Below are 6,706 nucleotides of genomic sequence, written 5' to 3' on the forward strand. Positions count from 1 at the left end.
GCAACAACGACTCAGCACCACCAAATTAAAAAAAAAACAAACCTAGAACCCTGCATTTTTATAAGGCAATAGAGGGAATTCTGGTGCAGATAGTCTTGAGATTGCACTTTGGAAAACTATGCCTCATATAATGCAGAAACAAAGTACTTTTCCTGTACATGCATTTCTTTTCCTGAAGGTTCCCAAGACAGCAGGTGACATCCTTTAGCCATTAGAAGGACACCTCATGGTAGAGAGGGCAGAGTTTAGTGGCGAAGGGCTGCACATTGCAGCCGTGCCCTTGTATTGTCTATGGGTTATTCCTATGCCTACCTCCATTCCTAGTAGTTAGGTTATTGGGGCTAGCATCACATCCAGGAAGGTGACAATCACAGCTAAAGTCTGGATTTCTTTTACGGTTAAGCGGCATCAGAAATGAGCTAGTGTCAATATATGTCCTCAAGTGCTCTTTGATGATTATTCTTAACACCACTGCTAATACTCTTACTCTTGTTTAGTTGCTATATCGCATCCGATTCTTTGTAACCCTATGAACTGTGGCCCGCTGGGCTCCTCTGTCCATGGGATTTCCCAGGCAAGAATACTGGAGTGGGGTGCCATTTCAGAGGATCTTGAGGGAATCTTCCCGACTCAGGGATCGAACCCACATCTTCTGCATTTCAGGCAGATTCTTTACCACTGAGCCACCTGGCAAGCCCAATATTCTTATTAAATACGATTCAACTACTAGGCTTCAGGCACTGTGTGGTATTAGAGGGAATACAAAGATGATTGCCCCAGAGGTCTTCATAAGCAAACACCACCACTAATGTCCATTCTGACACACCAAGGTAATAAAGTGGCTCAGCAAATGTTATGTGTCTTTGCTTCTGGCATGGACCTCATGGATTTCAGAAAGCAGGGAAGTGGCTGCTATAATCTGAGATGATAGGACCATATCCTTCAATATCACACCTCTCTCACACAGCAGAGGGAAACGTGTTCCTTTCTTTAAGGAAATAATGCCTCTACTGCTCCTATTATCAAGGCATCAAAAAAATGTCATCCTAGAAACCAAATATCTCCAAAAAGTATTAACAAACACATACTGAAAGGATTGCTTGGGTATGTGCTGAAGATTAGCAATTAGTACATTTAGGAAGACTCATGTTTTACAGATGTTCCTTCCAGCGAAGTGTGAAGTGAGAGCAGTTCTTGGATAATAGTGAGGCTAAAGCCAGCCCTCCCTCTCCCCCGCAAAAACCCTACCCACAAATCACTTTAGGGCATCCCACTGGGTATGTTTAACTAGTTCAAAGACAATTATAATTTAATTTGACCATCTCAAAGGATGTTTGTCAAAGGGTTTAACATTGTTATTGCTGGGGAGTGGGCCTATGGATGATTTTTATTTTTTCCTTTGTAATTTTGTCTGTGTTCTAACTTTTTCTATAATAAATATGGATTACTTTTACAACTGGGGAAAATGCATTTTGTTTATCTATCTTTTTAGAGAGAATAAAAAGCCCCTCAGATCAAGTAGACTGACTTCTTCATTATCCCTCAAAGAAGTTATAGATGAAAGCCTTAGTATTTCTGTAGGTTTCTTTTTAATATGATCCCATTCTCAAAGTCCAAAGATGCATTACTTAGCAGCAAAGAATCAGCAGGCATCCAAGAAGTCATTTATATATAAACTTCACAATAAATCAATTCATTCTATAACTATAGATACTCTAGGTGACCCAAAACACATAAAACCCAGATGTCTCTGGTTAACGTGATAATAACATCATCAAATAAAGCCCTCAAGAAGATGATGCTTTTCCATTTTGGAGAAGATACATTTCAGCATAAAATAGCTTTGAAGTAGAGAAGCCCACGGAGAAGGCGATGGCACCCCACTCCAGTGTTCTTGCCTGGAGAATCCCAGGGACAAGGGAGCCTGGTGGTGCTGCTGACTCTGTGGGTTACACAGAGTCGGACACAACTGAAGTGACTTAGCAACAGCAGCAGCAGGGAAGCCCAACAGACAGACATGTGCTCCCACTATTTCCACAAAGGCAAAATAGTTTTTGCCAACTGTCAGAAACACAAAATCATAGTGTATAAATTGTGTAAATAAAACATATTCTTTTTGTTCCATAACAGTATAAAATCATGTCATTTCCATCCAGATAGAAAGTTTTACCCCTCTAAATTCAAATAATCTAAGACCCCACATGCCACCCTAATACTTTTTAATAATACCTATTTATTCTAGTTTTTGCCTGCACTCAGTCTTCGTTGCTTCATGATGGTTTTTCTCTAGTTGAGGTGTGTGGGCTTCTTATTGTGGTGGCTTCTTTCATTGTGGAGCACAGGCTCTAGAGTGCGTGAGCTTCAGTGGTTGCAGCATGTAGGGTCTTCCTGGACAAGGGATGTACCCTGCATTGCAAGGAAGATTCTTAACCATTGGACCACCAGGGAAGCCCCCACTCTTATTATTTTTTGATGTGAGATATATAACCTTTTGTTATGACCTCTTTTCTGGGCATCTATAAAGCAGTGTGTTCTGTGGATGCTTTTGAACTGCGGTGCTAGAGAAAACTCGTGAGAGTCCCTTGGGCTGCAAGGAGATCACACCCATCAATCCTAAAGGAAATCAACCCTGAATATTCATTGGAAGGACTGATGCTGAAGCTGAAGCTCCAATACTTTTGGCCACCTGATGGGAAGAACTGACTCATTGGAAAAGACCCTGATGATTGAAGAGAGATTGAAGTCAGGAGGAGAAGGGGACAACAGAGGATAAGATGGTTGGATGGCATCACTGACTAAATGGACATGAGTTTGAGCAAGCTCCGGGAGTTGTTGATAGACAGGGAAGCCTGGTGTGCTGCAGTCTGTGGGGTCTCAAAGAGTCGGACGCTGAGCAACTGAACTGAACTAAGGGGGGGAAATCTGCTCTACAGCAATATAACCAGAACTCTTGCTATGTGACCTGAAATTCTAAGTTGAAGAATATCCTCTGATCTTGCATTTTGATGTTTCTACCTTATGCTGAGCTAATGTGTGGCTTCACTTATTCTTTAGTTCTGCTGAAGCTGAAGTTCTAATACTTTGGCCACCTGATGCAAAGAGCCAACTCACTGGAAAAGACCCTGATGCTTGAAGATTGAAGGCAAAAAGAGAAGGGGGTAGCAGAGGATGAGATGGTTAGGTAGCACCACTGATTCAGTGGACATGAATTTGAGCAAAGTCTGGGAGATAGTGGAGGACAGAGGAGCCTGGCATGCTGCAGTCCATGGGGCTGCAAAGAGTCAGACATGACTCAGTGACTGAGCAACAACTCCAAGTGCTCTGTAGAAACCATTTCTGCGCGATTGTTTTTATGACTTTGGAAGACTTTCTCTTGTATCTAGATAAGTACTTTGATAACAGATACTAAGACAGAGATCTTCAATAAGATTCAGCCTATCAAGACTCCTTTGGAGATGGTCAACCAAGGCACCATTTACTCAAATATCACCATTGTCAACTTTAAAAAAGCCCAGGTACTGTGGAGAAAAGCATTTAAAGGAGAAAAAAAAACCTAAAGCAAAATATTTAAAATTATCATACCTATATATTTTGAATTTTTACTGACTATCATGGTAGGAAAAGCCCGTGTTTACACTTCATTCCCCAGAGTGCTGTCACCACTAGATATGTGTTAATCTCAGAATCCGACCCATAACTTTGCCAGCCAAGCCACCAGGGAAGCCTAAATTTGATCCAGAACTTTGGAAGAATCTGGAAAATCGAACATGACAAAAGAGATCTGAAATGGCAGCATCCTAAAAATTTGGGGGATGACACTTTTTGTCAATGCTAACAGAAGTTTACACAGGCTGTAGAGACTCCTTGGACTTTAAAGTCTGGTTTCTCTCACATAACTTTATCATCATTACTCCATGAGGCACGTTTCCAAGCAGGTAGCTGTGACCAAGTTCAGTGTCTGGTTTAAAGTATTAGAACTTCAGCTTCAGCAGAACTAAATAATAAGTGGAGCTACACATTAGCTCAGCATAAGGTAGAAACATCAAAACGCAAGAGCCTATTCCAGGGCTCAGAGAATATTCAGACAGGGCTGTAGATAAGAAAGGTATGACAAGTTGTGTTTGCTACCCCATCACCCATACCCTCCTGCAGCCTCAGTAACAAAACCCCAGTTTTCACCTGGGCACATGCGGTCACCTAGCCTAACCTCCCAGCCTCCCTTTCAGTTAGGTAGACCCCTATGACTGAGTTTCAGCCAATGAAATATAAGTGGAAGCACTCTTTGAGGCTTCCAGAAAATCTCCTTTAAAAGGGAGGGGGGAGATACATGCCCAAGGCCACATAACCAGTAAGTACTAATGCTGGGATTTGAATTCCTGTGTGACTCCACTATAACTTAAGGGCATAGCAAAATCTTGTGAACCATCTAGAGCAGAGTTGGGCAAGCTTAGGCCTGAAAGCTAAGGATATTTTTACTTTTTTAAAATGGTTGAAAACTTTGTGTTTCCTGGCTTAGCTGGAAAAGTGTCAAGAGAGTTACTTACTGAACCCAGGGCTAAGATGAGTACTTTCTATACTCTCCATCTAGCCAAACCTACTCTGTCCATAAAATGGCTCGGGGGGAGAAGACGATTGGTTTGGAAGACAGTCTAAAGCCGTAGTTAAGAGCTTGGGTTCTGGTGGAGAACTGCTTGGGTTCATATTCTAGAGACATTACTCAGTAGACAGAAACTGCACTTTAGTTTCTTATCTGCAAAATGGAAATAATAAAAATACCTACCTCACAAGGCTATTATGAAGACTTAAAGAGACAATTCCTTAAACTTAGAAGAACATCTGGAATACTGTGTACTGTCAGCACACAGTCCACATTCAGTTCAGTTCAGTCTCTTAGTTGTGTCCGACTCTTTGCGGCCCCATGGACTTCAGCACAGGGCTTCCCTGTGCAACACCAACTCCTGGAGCTTACTCAAACTCATGTCCATCAAGTCGGTGATAACCATCCAACTATCTCATCCTCTGTCATCCCCATCTCCCCCTGACTTCAATCTTTCCCAGCATCAGGGTCTTTTCTAATGAGTCAGTTCTTCCCATCAGGTGGCCAAAAGTATTGGAGCTTCAGCTTCAGCATCAGTCCTTCCAATTAGTATTCAGGACTGATTTCCTTTAGGAGTGACTCATGTGATCTCCTTGCAGTCCAAGGGACTCTCAAGAGTCTTCTTCAACACCACAGTTCAAAAGCATCAATTCTTCGGCACCTCAGCTTTCTTTATGGTCCAACTCTCACATCCATACATGACTACAGAAAAAATCTTAGCTTTCACTAGATGGACCTTTGTCAGTAAAATAATGTTTCTGCTTTTTAATATGCAGAATATTATTTAATATTATTTTATATTATTATTAATATGCAGAATATTATTTAATATGCAGGTTGGTCATAGCTTTTCTTCCAAGGAGCAAGCATCTTTTAATTTCAAGGCTGAAGTCACCATCCACTGTGATTTTGGAGCCCAAGAAAATAAAGTCTGTCACTGTTTCCACTGTTTCCCCATCTATTTGCCATGAAGTGATGGGACCAGATAACATGATCTTAGTTTTTTGAATGTTGAGTTTTAAGTCAGCTTCTTCACTCTCCTCTTTCACTTTCATCAAGAGGCTCTTTAGTTCCTCTTTGTTTCCTGCCATAACGGTGGTGTCATCTGCATATCTGAGGTTATTGATATTTCTCCTGGCAATCTTGATTCCAGCTTGAGCTTTATCCAGTCTGGCATTTCGCATGAGGTACTCTGCATACAAGTTAAATATGCAGGGTGACAATATACAACCTTGACATACTCCTTTCCCAATATGGAACCAGTCTGTTGTTCCATGTCCGGTTCTAACTGTTGCTTCTTGACTTGCATACACATTTTTCAGGAGGCAGGTGAGGTGGTCTGGAATTCCCATCTCTTAAAGAATTTTCCACAGTTTATTGTGATCCACACAGTTAAAGGCTTTAGCATAGTCAATGAAGCAGAAGTAGATGTTTTCCTGGCAATCTCTTGCTTTTTCTATGATCCAATGGATGTTGACAATTTGATCTCTGGTTCCTCTGCCTTTTCTAAATTCAGCTTGAACATCTGGAAGGTCTCAGTTCACATACTGTTGAAGCCTGGCTTGGAGAATTTTGAGCATTACTTTGCTAGCATGTGAGATGAGTGCAATTGTGCGGTAGTTTGAATATTCTTTGGCATTGCCTTTCTTTGGGATTGGAATGAAAACTGACCTTTTCCAGTCCTGAGTTTTCCAAATTTGCTGGCATATTGAGTGCAACACTTTCACAGCATCATCTTTTAGGATTTGAAATAGCTCAACTGGAATTCCATCGCCTCCACTAGCTTTGTTCATAGTAATGCTTCTTAAGGCCCACTTGACTTGGCACTCCAGGATGTCTGGCTCTAGGTGAGTGATTACACCATCATGGTTATCTGGGTCATGAAGATCTTTTTGTATAGTTCTTCTGTGTATTCTTGCCACCTCTTCTTAGTATCTTCTGCTTCTGTTAGGTCCATACTGTATCTGTCCTTTATTGTGCCCATCTTTGCATGAAGTGTTCCCTTGGTATCTCTAATTTTCTTGAAGAGATCTCTAGTCTTTCCCATTCTATTGTTTTCCTCTATTTCTTCGTATTGATCACTGAGGACGGCTTTCTTATCTCTCCTTG

Source organism: Bubalus kerabau, chromosome 22 (assembly GCF_029407905.1).
Source record: "Bubalus kerabau isolate K-KA32 ecotype Philippines breed swamp buffalo chromosome 22, PCC_UOA_SB_1v2, whole genome shotgun sequence".
NCBI classification, from domain to species: Eukaryota; Metazoa; Chordata; class Mammalia; order Artiodactyla; family Bovidae; genus Bubalus; species Bubalus kerabau.